Source organism: Berghia stephanieae, chromosome 4 (assembly GCF_034508935.2).
Source record: "Berghia stephanieae isolate SIO BIC M18660-M18661 chromosome 4, UCSD_Bste_1.3, whole genome shotgun sequence".
Lineage (NCBI taxonomy): Eukaryota > Metazoa > Mollusca > Gastropoda > Nudibranchia > Aeolidiidae > Berghia > Berghia stephanieae.
Window position 1 is genome coordinate 29,159,444 of NC_088363.1, and position 14,906 is coordinate 29,174,349.

A 14,906-nucleotide genomic window follows, 5' to 3' on the forward strand; every position below is an offset into this window, starting at 1 on the left:
TTCCTTAAATGGGCTCATTGTTGTAATGGAAAAAAACTAAAAACATGAGCCAAAATATTGTCCATTACGACAATGATAAACTAGGCCCATAAGTGGGTTCGGATGTCAGACCTGTACACGTCGCCCTAAACTAATAACCAAATACTCTCAAACCTGAAACTTAAAAGAAGTCTCCGGTTTGAGAATTCGGGGAAGAGAAGTCTCAATTCTGAGAGATTTTGGCAAGTCAAGAGCCTTTTTAAACCACTAGTATTTGAGTGTAAAAAAGTTCTAACCGAAATGTGTTTTTAAAAAAATCATAGCAGATTGATGGTTTCTTCAAAAAAAAAAAAAAAAAAGAAAGATTATTATTAAGAGTTAATCCCGAGAGCGTGCACGCATATCGATTGTCAAACCAATTATGAAAACACGATCATATTACCAATCATCCTTGACTGATGTCATAAAGATAAATTAATTATAGGTCTTGTGAAATGCTTGAACATGTATGAGTCGTCAATGTTGCAATCTTCAATAATTGGACACTGAAAGAGCAACGACCCCCTGAACAAAGGAAAGACTATTTTCTGAAAACTATTTCAATTTCGATTCCCTAAATGCCGTTTTCTAAATGTTTTTTTTGGAGCATTTTTAATTACCTGAAAAGAGAAACCGGTTAAAAAAATATTAATATCTAGAATAGGATCCGAATGTTCTGCAGTGCCAGTCACGTAATTGTTGATGTATGATCATGCATTTATCATCACTGTATTAATTGACATTATTTTACCACCGCCACATACACTACTGCTATCACTACTACTACTTATAATATTACTACTACTACTACTACTACTACTACTACTACTACTACTACTACTACTACTACTACTACTACTACTACTACTACTTCTACTACTACTACTACTACTACTACTACTACTACTACTACTCTACTACTACTACTACTACTACTACTTTCTACTACTACTACTACACTACTACCTTACTACTACTACTCTACACATACTACTACTACTACTAACTACTACTACTACTACTACTACTGCTACTACTACTACTACTACTACTACTACTACTACTACTACTACTACTACTACTACTACTACTACTACTACTACTACTAGTACTACTACTACTGCTGTTGATATGAAAAATGCCCCCCCCCCAAAAAAAAAAATCTTGAGCTTTTATATAGCGCAATATCCACTCAATGTGCTAGGAGCGCTTTATAAGGGGTCCCTGACCAACAACAACAAGAAACATGTAGAAGGAAACATGACGCCTGTTATGCGACATTAACATTTTTTCTGACTTAACTACGCTGTTAACGGCCATGTACTCATTTTACACATGAGAACGGTGAGAATGTGAGTAAAGAGCCTTTTCCGAGAGAGACTTGAACACAGGACCTTTCGATCCGAAAGCGAGTGTCATACCCCAGGACCACATAGAAGCACATATTCACTTACTACTACTACTACTACTACTACTACTACTACTACTACTACTACTACTACTACTACTACTACTACTACTACTACTATTACTACAGCTACTATAACTACTACTATAACTATAATCATTATAATAATCCCCACCATTACCACCATCGCCACCAGCACCTCCACCACCACCACCACTTCCACCATCATCACCATCAGCATCATCATCGTCATCATCATCATTATCATCATCATCATTATCATCATCATTACCACCATCACCATTTTTATTGTTTATTATCATTTGCATAACCATCATCGTTGTCATAATCGTCAAGTCATTAATTATTATTATTATTATTATTATTATTATTATTATTATTATTATTATTATTATTATATTATTATTATTATTATTATTATTATTATTATTATTATTATTATTATTATTATTATTATTATTATATATTATTATTATTATTATTATTATTATCATCATATCACCATCATCATCATTATTACTTTTTATTATTATTATTATTATTATTATTATTATTATTATTATTATTATTATTATAAAACTCATCGCACCCATCCATATATAGCAATCTTGACCTTAGTCACATAACAATGTTCTAAGCAAAACTTTGTTAGAAAGCAACATTTTGGGAGTAAACAGGTGAATGATAAATCTTTAAATCTTTGGGATAATTTTATACGTTGCACTCGCTAAAACTTTTTGTAAATATCTATTGATTGATATGCGAAAGGATTTTAAAATCCATTTTACGATGATGTAGTATATACATCATTAACGATATCTCATACAAAATGCGTTTATCAAAGTTTTATCACCATAATTTTTGGTCCAGCATATTTAATCTAAAATAGTGTACCCGGCCAAAAATTGGTTTTAAGCTAATTTTAACATATTTGATCGTACATATAAATAATAATAATAATAATAATAATAATAATAATAATAATAATAATAATAATAATAATAATAATAATAATAATAATAATAATAATAAAATAATAATAATAATAATAATAATAATATACTTTATTCGTAAAAAAAAAAATGGAAATTCGTTTACAGACGTGGCATGCATGAAAATGTATAAACACCAAGTTGAGAATCTATGGCGACATTATATATATATATATATATATATATATATATATATATATATATATATATATATATATATATATATATATATATATATATACAAATGCACAAAAAATGTAAAAATATACAACCAAGAACCAATAGCAACACTTTATATATTAATTTGATAAATTGAGATAGGCCAACCTCTGGCCTTTAGTCCGAACTTGTGGGTGTATATTTAAACGATAGTATTTGATTTAAATCACAGTTGCGCGTGAAAAATTTGAACGCTCCATGTGGCAAAAATGTGTCTTTGTTTTTATCGATATAAGGCGGCGGCTTCTCATGGAGAACTTAATATATTTGTGATGGGGGTGATCGCCATCCTTCATAACTTTCTACATTTTACTTAGACACAATCTCTTGAACAGTTCTTCCACATTGAAAATTGGGTGAGTATAACTCCTGGCTTTATCAATTATCCTATCAATTTTCTTAATGTCGCAAATACTGGCATTTCCACACCATGCTGTAATACAAAAAGTAATAACGGTCTCCAAAACGGATCTATAAAAAAGAGTGCATAACGTTTTGTGTATGTCAAATTCTTAAAGTTTCAGAATAAAATACATTCTTTTGTTCAATTTAGAGATAACAACATCGGTTTGTAAATGCCACTGCAATTTATTGTCAATTAAAATACCCAAATATTTGTAAACCGAAACTTGCTCAACAGCTTGATTGTTAATTTTGAGCGGAATGATGGAATTTGTGTTCTTTCTAAAATCAAAAATCATATCTTTGGTTTTTCCTAAATTTAATTTTAGGGAGTTATCTTCACACCAACCAACAAATCTGTCGATCTCAGATCTGTATGCCGTTTCATCATCTTTAAAAATATGCTGTTGATCTTACATAAAATGCATCAAAATCCGTCGGTTCGGAAAGAATATTGATAAGTGAATATAAATCCTCTCTAGAACTTTGTGATAATTAGCTTTTCGGAATTTTAAATATTAATCATTAACATAAACATATTCTGCAAATAGATGCATCGTAGCACGAAAAAAGTGCCTTATTATTCCTGATAGCGTCGTAAAAATATGATGAAATATTTTTCCTGCGTTTTTAGATTCACATATTGCATTTCAGCTGAATAAAATATGGACAATATGGCCTCTTACAGTGCTTTGAAAAAAAGTTTTTAAATTACATTGCTTTCATATATTATGCAACAATTTGTACATCATAGACGTATACCTACAATTTTTATTGAAGGGTCGCGGTGGCTAATACAATCCGCTAATTCGCGGAAAGCAAGCAAAATTAGAAATTGGAGTTAAGCTCAATATTGTCATTGTTTTGAAGATTAACTTGTGCATGTTTTATGTTGTATGAAACTACAAATCTATGCCAACTTTATGTAATTGTATGCCAAGACATTGGTAAAATAGCATCATTTGCTCAAATTCTATGTGTTTTTTATCTTCGTCCGCAGATAGGGAGTTTCAAAATCGTACGCTACTCCTTGCAGATACCGCCCTCGAAAGACTGATTCGGGACCCGTTTGCAACGGTTCTTTATATTCTTGGCAATTGTGTCTGCCTAACAATCCGGTGCAGCCTTCGCGAAATTCCGGTCATGATCCAATTTCTTCATCAGTCGTCAAGATTGGTGGATAGAGTGTGTAAATAAAGAGACTTTCCACTTACTCTTGACACCGTTTCTTCCTTCCTTCTACAAGAGACTGAAGTTGTCTATCAGCTACGTCATGGGACTTGCCTGCTGGTACTCCTTGTACATTATTTCCGACTCCTCCGTCCATCAGGGGTTGTAGCATTTCTGTTTGCCCCGTGGAATGCAGCGGTTAGCGCTCTTAACCAGCAGCCTGTTAAATCTGGTTATGTTCTCCGACTTGGAAGGAAAAGCAGGGCAGACCTGCTCGATACAGGAATTATATTCCTCCCAGTTAACCTTCCTGAAGTTCCATCTGCAGATTGGGAGAGACTGCACCCTCGGGATTGCCAATCTAGCTGTGACAAGGATCGGCCTGTGCTGGCTATGCGGGAAGTCGCCAAGGACTGTCCACTTAATTTGCAACGGCTCCGCGTCCGCTCGTTCGTCACGTCTTATGGCGGGTGTCCCTGAAGGTACCCTTGGCCGTAGGATCATACATTAGGTGCAGGTTGTTACAGTCCATCCATGAGTGAAGTTATCTACCTGCCTCACTGTAGTCGCGGTAGTCCCACTCGTGGTGTGGTGGTGGTGGCTATTAAAGCCTCCCAGACAGATGGAAGGATGGATAACCATCGGGATCTGGGTGTAGTCCAAGTCACTCTTGGTGGCTTTTGTTCAGATGCAACCCACCTCCACGGAATTCTTTTCACCCCGTTGCTGTACGCAAAGCTCTCTTTGACCCTCACCTTCGAAGGTTCTTTAGCGTAAACCTTTGAGCCTTGAAGTTGGACCACCGTATAGCCTGAGATCTGGAATCGCGAAGATTGCGTGCCCGAGTGAATTGGGTCTCCTGTCTTAGGAGAATGTCAACGTTATGGACGTCTAGTAGCTTTGATAAAAGCTTATTTTTGGCCATACTCTGGCTCTCGTTTATTTTTCGATCGTGCCGACGGCCCTGGCAACGGGATCGCTGTAGTATTTGGCTAGATGGCCGACCACTTTGCCAGTGAGATTGAGAACTAGACAGAACAATAAGTCTCGGCAATACTTGAACAGTGCTGCATATACGAGACGGAAGCCGGTTTGGACGAATTCAATCTCTCGAGGGGGCGGGGATATCGACTTCTCGAAATTGGGGAGAATTTGCCAGGCTTTTCCACCAGCAAGAGGAGACGTTGGGTGGCAGCCAATCGGCTTCGGTCTAGAACCTGCTTATCGACACGCTCACTTCAGCAGCGGGGGCTTTCCACTTGTCCAACATGTCCAACTGTTGTGGTCAAGAGCCCGAAACCGCAGAGCACCTAGTTGAACGGTGCATTGTGACGAAGCTTCTGGGCGGGTTTCGACGGTATACGTATGCGGTAATGAGTTTTCGTCCTGGATAGATCGTCATAACACAGTAGTGTAATCACCATTAGCAGCTGCTACCATGATAGACAGTGGTGTGGAGCCCGGGATGGCCGAAGCCATTCGAGTACCGGGTTGGATCTCCATTCTATCACATATTAGGACGGGCCATTCAAGGCGCACGCGTATCGACTCGACATCCGGGATGGTCTAATGACGGTTAATTGGATTACTCCTTTGCTCCCATTATGCCTCAAAGAACCACAATAAGTACGTCAAGACGGTGATCCATTAGAGGCGGACGTGTGCTGAATGTGGATTCCCGTCTTTCGTCTTCTACACTTTCTCCCATTACGTGGTTTGTATTTAAATTTATTTCAAAATTTTGAGAAAAATAGGGTATGGAGAAGTTCCAGGTGAAAATAGAGAATAAAATGGCACGCGATGAGTGCCAAACTCAGGATCCAATTGACACGACACCCTCCACCTGACCGAGAGAGAGAGAGAGAGAGAGAGAGAGAGAGAGAGAGAGGGGGGGAGAGAGAGAGCGAGAGAGCGAGAGAGAGAGAGAGAGAGAGAGAGAGAGAGAGAGAGAGAGAGAGAGAGAGGACAGTGAGCGGTCGCACAACCGACTGAGCTATCCAGCCACACATAAAATATGGCTTTCAAACTTAGTACCAATCATGCGCCCCTCTACTATCGACTACTGTGGGGCCCGCAACGAGGCTGGCTAACAAATCCCACGAACTCTCTATACTGGGCGAGCAAATTAAGCTATCCGACCTCCTCTGTATGAAACATGTCCAAAGACACGGTAACATTTAAACGTGTAGGACACACATGGAATAGCTCCGATATATTTCAAATTGTTCAAATTGTTATTTCAAAATGCATTATTTCCTTTTTGCATAAAAATAATTGTGGTAAATGAATATGATAAAATCTATTTTTATTTGAGCTCGCACGAGACGAAAACGAAACGGAAGCAAAATGGTTGTGGTATGTTTTACTATCGATTCGTTTTTCTCTCGATACTGCACACTTCACACGAAACACTTGGAAAATGGCGGCATTGCACTATCGTTATTGTTGTTGGTAAAAAAAAAGATATATTACTAAAAGACGGTTTTGGGCAACCGCTTTTTGAAGACAGAGACTTTTGGCGAATGTCATCATCTTATGAGACACATTCTAAACGACGAAGAGAAGTGTTTGGGATACATTAGATACACACCAGACAGTTTAAAACTCATATGGATCTTATTGGACCACAGAAAGAGATAAGGACAAGAACTTTCGAACAGCCAGCAAGAGAGCGCCTGGTTTTCACATTGAGGTAGGTTGATGCATAGAACAGAAATTTTCAAATACTTGTTACGTGAATGTGATTTATAAAAACCATGTTCTAGTCCCACAAAATCCCAATATTTTTTCTGGCCGCGTCTGTCTCTCAAGAGTCAATGAGCATTTGTTGATATTTAGAGGTCTGGTGAAATGTACCTCGTGGAAGTACTCCTATCCAAAAGGTAATATGCGATTGTTACTGGTCTTTTAGGCTACAGAAATGGGTAGGCATAAAATTAATCGGCTATCTTTTACTTTAACCTCAAATTGAGCAAACATTTGCAAAAAATCTTCAATATCTACTCATCGATTTGCTGTTGGTTAATCCGAACACATTCATTAGATAATAATAAAGTCATTATCATGCCCAATATGTATATCTATGAATAATTTAATTAAGTATATTTAGCATATCTTTACGCAGTTTATTTGAGTTTGATCTATCTGATATTAGTAGGTGCAGCTTTTAAAGATTTTGATTTGATCAGTAGTTTACCAGGAGAGGCAACTGATACAAAGGACCAAGCTACACACCCCTCCATCCCGATAAATCGATACAACATCGTCTCTCGTTGGTCAATTAACCAAGATATCTTTAAAAAAAACCGGAGTGTTGATATAGGGTGAGATGTATCTAACGTGCTCAAAGCGTTTTACAAGGGGGCCCCTAGCGAACAGCACCATTTAACATGTACGACGAGAGGAGACGCCTTTTAGGCGACATTATATTTTTTAGGACAGTCAACGTCTAAATTAAGATCTCAACAAGTGTGTATGAAAGCTACCAGACAAAGCAAAAACAACCCCCCCCCCCCCCCCCAAAAAAAAAAAAAAAAAAAAAAAACAACAAAAAAACAAAAAAACAAACAAACAAAAAACAAAAAAAAACCCACAAAAAAACCCAACAACAACAACAAAACAACAACAAAACAATACCGAAAAAGCAGTCTTTCTCGACTGTGGATCGAACCTTAGACCTTCTGATTACCATTAAGACGTGCACAGAGATTCCCGAAAGCTGGGATGATTTTAATTTCCGTATTCTTCACAAGGGTTTACTCGTGTTACGCTATGAACCGTCCCTTGCATCACGCAACACAAGCATTGAACACGGCAGGACGAGGATGAAGACATATTGAGTTGTTCCATTAAAAAAAATCAAATTAGGAAACTAGGGAGCAGGCACTGGTGTAAGATAAAGATCTGAACAAGTGTCTATGAAAGGTGCCCGACAAAGTAAGAAAGAATAATACAAGAAAAAAAAAACATCCCAGAAAATCAGTCTTCCTTGACAGGGGAACCTCTGTGGTGTAATGACAGCACGTCAAACCGGTAATGAGAAGGTCTGAGGTTCGATCCTTTTCGACACCTTTCATGCACACTTGTTCAGATCTGTACCTCACACCAGTGCATGCTCCCTAGTTTCCACTTCCCACAACGTTTTCAGCTAAAGAGGATGAAGTACCTGATGACATTTTCTACACCGAATTAATAGACTCTTCATGTGAGTGCCACGTCCGTTGGCAAATAACCCCATCCTCGTCGCCAGTGTGATGTATTGTGATTTGTACAGTTCAATCAAATAAATCAACAAGGCATGACACTTGAGAGGAAGCTGGGTATCGACTGGCCTTCATTCAAGTTTGTTGACGATATTTTGTAATCGATATTTAATGTACCTAATTTTACCACAGTTCCGTAATTCTTTTGTTGATTTTTAGGTTGTGTGGTTCTAATATGACACAGACCTCATTTACTTAAACAAGGTCGCCTTCTATGAAGTCAACATCATATGCATACATAATTTCTAATTGTAATGGTGTCACTAAGTTACTGATCCGTACAAGTGTACATGAAAGGGGTGAGGCAAAGCAAAACAGAAAAATACAAGAAAAAAAAAAACATCCCAAAAAATCAGTCCGCCTCGACCGGGAATCGAACCTCATACTTCCTACGTTACCGGTCAGACGTGCTACCATTACACACAGAAGTTCCCGATTGTTGGGACAATTTTAATTCCTATTTTCTTCACAAGGGTACGCGTTTTACGCTATGAACCCTCGCTTTCATCACAAAATCCAAATATTGAACACGAGAGGACGAGGACAAAGTCAGTTGAGTAGCTCCATTTTTATAATCGAAAATGTACAAATTTAGAATTGAGAAATTACGGAGCAGGCACTGGTGTAAGATAAAGATTTGAACAAGTATATATATATATATATATATATATATATATATATATATAAAATATATATATATATATATATATATATATATATATATATTATTGATATATATAATAGATAAATATATATATTGATCTTGAATATGAAAGGTGCGAGACAAAGCATTGGGATCTCTTTCACTTGTATTTTTCGTTATAGCTTTGTCTGGCACATTTCGTGTACACTTGTTCAACTCTTTATCTTACACCGATGCCTGCTCCCTAATTTTTCACTAAGTTACTATGCGTTTTTCGCATCAATCGCACCCCTCAAAGAGCATGTTAAAGCTAGAAATGAAAAGGACTGGACTTAAGCTCCCTGTGGAGTGCTAAAGATACTGGTAATTGATCTTTTTTTCGATTGTTCCATTAACTTGTATGTCCAATTCAGTATCACTAACAGTATAATGAGCATTTTATCTTTCTCAAAAAAGATCACTAGTGATACAAAGCAGATCCAATAGAAATTCAATATATCCTTGTAGCTGGCCTGAAACCAGCTAAAAGTTCCCCACAGATGCAGGGGATACATGAACATACGAAATCAAAAAATACAACAATTACATTACTATACTAGAGATGATCCACAAGGGAAAAATTTACGTAATTTTTCACAAAAAAAGGATTACTTTAATTTTCTCTCAGCGAAAGACTCCAGGCACGGCCAAGGAGGATTTCAAAGGGCACTTTTCCAAAACAAGTAAGTACACAGCCACATGATTTAGCAGAAACTGTACTACTACTACTACAACAACAACTTCTTCTTCTTCTTCTTCTTCTTCTTCTTCTTCTTCTTCTTCTTCTTCTTCTTCTTCTTCTACTACTGCTGTACTACTACTACAACAACAACAACAACAACTACTACTACTACTACTACTACTACTACTACTACTACTACTACTACTACTACTACTACTACAACTACTGCTACTACTACTGCTACTACTACTACTAATACTACTACTACTACTACTACTACTACTACTACTACTACTACTACTACTACTACTACTACTACTACTACTACTACTACTACTACTACTACTACAACAACAACAACAACAACTACTACTACTATTACGACTACTACTACTACTACTTCTACTACATCTTCTTCTTCTTCTTCTTTTTCTTCTTCTTCGACAACTACTAGTACTGCGGCTACTACTACTACTACTACTACTACTACTACTACTACTACTACTACTACTACTACTACTACTACTACTACTACTACTTGTTATGGACTTATACATAGAGTTACTCTAGGAAAGAGTTGCTCCCCTTAGTTATTAGCTAATTGATTTTAGTTACAGCTTAATTAGTTATTATTCATTAAGTCCATTGTTAAAATATTATTTGTGCTTAACAAATATCAGAGTGGCATGCCCTAGAGAAGGATGCACTCTTTGTTCCTTACTTTTCATAGTTGAGTTACTTATACTATTTTTCCTTCTTAAAATGTTGTTGCGATATATTTGTATATACTCTAACTTATACACAGTAATAAACTGTTCTCTCACATATCACTTAACGCTTCCACAATATTAATCTGGAGGCCCGTCAAAAACACAACATTGACGACGAGGATTTTTCACCCTTTATCCTGCGCATCAGCCTTTTGGAGCGTTTTGTGACGTCAGTCGAAAAGCCAACACACCACGGACGGAAACCTGCCAGCCAAGATAACCGGAGCAAGTGCCTTTTCTGCCTGCAGTGCCGTCAGCACGTGGTAAGACGCCTTCTTCGTGAACAGCCGGCCATCACGTGGTAAGAAGCCTTCCCGCCTTTTTTTTCCCGCCACAGCTCGTGGGCGCTGAGGTCAACTGCCTACGTCACGAAAGAAAACAAACGGTACGTCGTCTTCATACAACCAAGCAGTCGGACGCTTGGGTGAGTAATTATAGTTATATTTCCTCAATAATTTACTACCCTTCGCTCGCGTCCTATCTTCGTACCTTTATTGTACATAATATAGTCGTGTCAGCAGTACTGTCATCATGTCAAATAAAGAGCTCATAACCATATTACAACAACAGATTGAACAACAAAATGAGCAAATGAAGCAAGTCGTTGAACGACAAGAAAAGCAGATGGAAATGTTCATGAAACTAATGACCGGTAGCAATGCATGTTTACCAAAACCTCCAGCTATTCCGAGCTTTGTCGCATTCGACCCTGCCTTAGAGATATGGAGCGACTACTGGCATCGTTTTAATACGTTTTTAACTGCTCACTCCGTACCTGATGAGAAGAAAGCAGACGTTTTCCTTGTCAACCAATCGCCGGTTGTTTACAAAATACTGACTAACATGGCGAGTCAAGAAACACCAGCTAAGGCGATAACTGCCCTCAGTCTTCCAGATATCGAAAAATATATGATGGAGCAGTACCACCCTCGACTATTTGTTGTCAGAGAACGTTATAAATTTTGGACGAGCCTCCAGAGGAAACGAGGCGAAACTATTCAGGAATTGGCAGCTAGAATTCGCCAGAGCGCTGTCACATGCGATTTCCCATCCATTGAAAACCCCTTGGATGAAGCTATGCGTACCTGTTTCATGTGTGCAGTTAACAACACATCTGTTCTTGAAGCGCTATTCAAGCACAAGGAGGACGAGCTTTCGTTTAACAAAGCCATCGAGGTCGCCACGGAGATAGAAGATGCCTCAAAAGTGGCTAACGAGACTGCATTATCTGTTCAACCCGAGGTCCATAAAATTAAGCCTCAAAGAAAACAGATTCCGATAATTCAGCAAGGCAGTCAAAACAAACAGCATATCAAACGTTCGAATGAAAGACAGACAGAGCCGACAACGGATTTTGATAATAAAAATCAAACCTGCTCGAGATGCGATGGGCCACAACAGACAAAACTGCAAATTCAAAACAGCCGTTTGTCGCTTCTGCCAGAAAACTGGACACATCGAAAGAGCCTGTAGACGAAAAAAGAGAATGTCGAGTTCGCCTAACGTCAACACGATTCGTCGCATGTCACGGGTCAATTTCGTTTCAGTGACACCGCTTAAGTTAGCTACGACTGTATCCAACCATGAAATTGTTTTCGAAATAGATACAGGGACTGGTGACAATTTCATTTCAACTAGAACATGGGAGAGGATTGGCAAACCACAACTCTGTAATGCCAACATTAAGTATCAATGTGCATCCAACCAGGAACTCCCCGTCATTGGAACTGTTTTCTTGCCGGTGTCTGTGAACGATACGTGCCGCGAGATAAACTTTGTTGTCACCACTATGCCGTTACACTTATTAAGACGTTCTGCCATACAAATGCTCAATGTTTCAGTAGATGAACTGTTTCAAACGAAAAAAGTAAAATCTGTTCGTAGTAAGCCCGCAACAAACATGTCACATCTTCAAAAGGCATGTAAACAAGTGTGTGCAGAATTTCCTGATGTCTTCAAACCAGAACTCGGTAAATTGAAAGATTTTGAACTTGACATTAAATTTAAAGCCGATGTGACGCCTGTGTTTCACAAGCCTCGTTCCGTCCCCTATGCGATCCAAGACGACCTCAACAAGAGCTTGGATGCCGGTATTGCAAAGGGTATTTGGAAACGTACATCCTTCAACGAATTTGGAACACCGATTGTGCCAATAAAAAAGATGACAATCAGTGGTGAGAGACCGAAAATTCGAGTATGCGGAGACTACTCTGTTACAGTTAATCCGCAATTGAAAACTCACAGATATCCGATACCGTTACTTGAGGACCTCATGCGCAAATTAGGAGGAGGCTACGGATTTTCCAAAATCGACCTAGCCGAGGCTTACACACAAATCCCGTTGTCACCAAAATCGCAAGAACGCCTCGCACCCAGCACGCATAAAGGTGTTCTCCTTCAAACGAGACTACCTTTTGGCATCAGTTCAGCTCCCGGATATTTTCAACAAATAATGGATCAACTGACTCAGGATCTTCCAGGTGTCGCAGTCTATATCGACGATATCCTTGTGAGTGGCAAGGATTCCACCGATCATTTACACAATCTGCGAAGATTATTACAGCGACTTCATGATAAGGGACTTCGCTGTAATCTCCAAAAATGTTCTTTTGCAGAATCACAGTGTGAGTACTTGGGTCATCTACTATCAAAAGACGGCATTGCAAAAGGCACAAAGGTTGATGCAATCACTAAAATGCCACCACCCACTGATGTATCGAGCCTAAAATCGTTCTTAGGACAAGTACAATTTTATTCGAAATTTTTACCAAATCTTGCAACTGTCTTAGAGCCCCTCTATCAGTTAACCAAGAAAGAAGTTAAATGGAAATGGACAGCTAAAGAACAAACAGCTTTTCAACATGCGAAGAGACTTCTTTGTGACGAGACAATTCTTGTGCATTTTGATCCATCTCTCGACGTGGGTATATCTTGTGACGCATCAAATGTTGGAATCGGAGTCGAGTTATTCCATCGTTTCCCAGACGGTAGTGAAAGACCGATTGCCAATGCTTCTAAAATTTTGAACAATACTCAGCGAAGATACAGTCAGATTCAGAAGGAAGCGTTATCAATCATTTTTGCGCTGAGTAAATTTCATCAATTCCTTTACGGTCGCAATTTCATACTCGTCACCCATCACAAGCCTTTATTGTCGCTCTTTGGTCCAAGAAAACCAGTACCTGCTTTAGCTGCCAACCGCCTGGCCAGATGGGCTTTGACACTAAGTCAGTACGACTATAAAATTGAATATCGTAAGACAGCTCACCATGGCAACGCTGATGCACTGAGCAGACTTCCTGCAAGTGCCGACCCAGTCTTCGACAGAGAGGAAGATGGAGAAGATGTCAACACTGTGTTTACAATCTCTACAGTTGGAAAACAGCTAAGAGCTACTGACCCCGGAGTCATCGCTAGAGAATCCGCTAAAGATGACACCATATCCGTTGTCATGAGAAATACGACTCGTAAATGGTCTAAATCAGATTCCAAAACGGACAATCTTAAACCATTCTTCAAGATGAAGGACACGCTGTCAACGTCTCATGGATGTTTATTCTACGGATCAAGAATCGTTATTCCTAAGAGTTTGCAACGAGACGTCCTCAATATCCTTCACAACGGTCATTTCGGCATGCAACGCATGAAACAATTAGCGCGAACGATCGTATATTGGCCAGGTATTGATTCTGACATCGTCAATACGTGTCGTGGATGTGTTACGTGTGCAGAACACCAAAACAACCCACCAAAGGAGCCAAACCATCCATGGATAACGCCAGACTCACCGTGGAGTCGAATGCACATCGATCACGCAGTGAATTTTATGGGTAATAACTGGTTAGTTATGGTCGACGCCTACTCAAATTACCCATGCATTCACGCAACCAGTTCGACGTCAACGAAAGCAACAACTAGCCTTCTGGAAGAGGACTTCGCTCACTTCGGCTATCCTCACGCTATCGTGTCGGACAACGCAGCATGCTTCACTTCTGACGAATTTCAGACATGGTGTAGGGAGAAGGGAATCAAACATCTCACTGGAGCTCCCTATCATCCCGCTACGAACGGTGCAGCAGAACGACTTGTGGGAAGTTTTAAAAAGGCTTTGAGAAAATCGTCTTTTCCTCCAAGACAAGCCTTGCAACAATTTCTTATGCAATATCGTCGCACACCTTTAGCTTCTGGTTCGTCACCCAGTGAATTGCTTCATGGACGTCAAATTCGCACATTGATCGACACACTCCGCCCAATGTCCACCTCAAATTCCAAACCACGTG

At 38.8% G+C, this 14,906-nt stretch overlaps 1 protein-coding gene across 1 annotated transcript in view; it reads left to right on the forward strand.

Moving 5' to 3' along the window:
- The first annotated feature begins 479 nt into the window (after positions 1-479).
- The window catches only part of LOC144971979 (uncharacterized), a 26,226-nt gene continuing 11,799 nt past the window's right edge, over positions 480-14,906 (forward strand). Inside the window, exon 1 of the mRNA XM_078913060.1 lies at positions 480-722. The gene's annotated coding sequence lies outside the window, so the exon portion shown is untranslated. The remainder of the gene's footprint in view (positions 723-14,906) is intronic.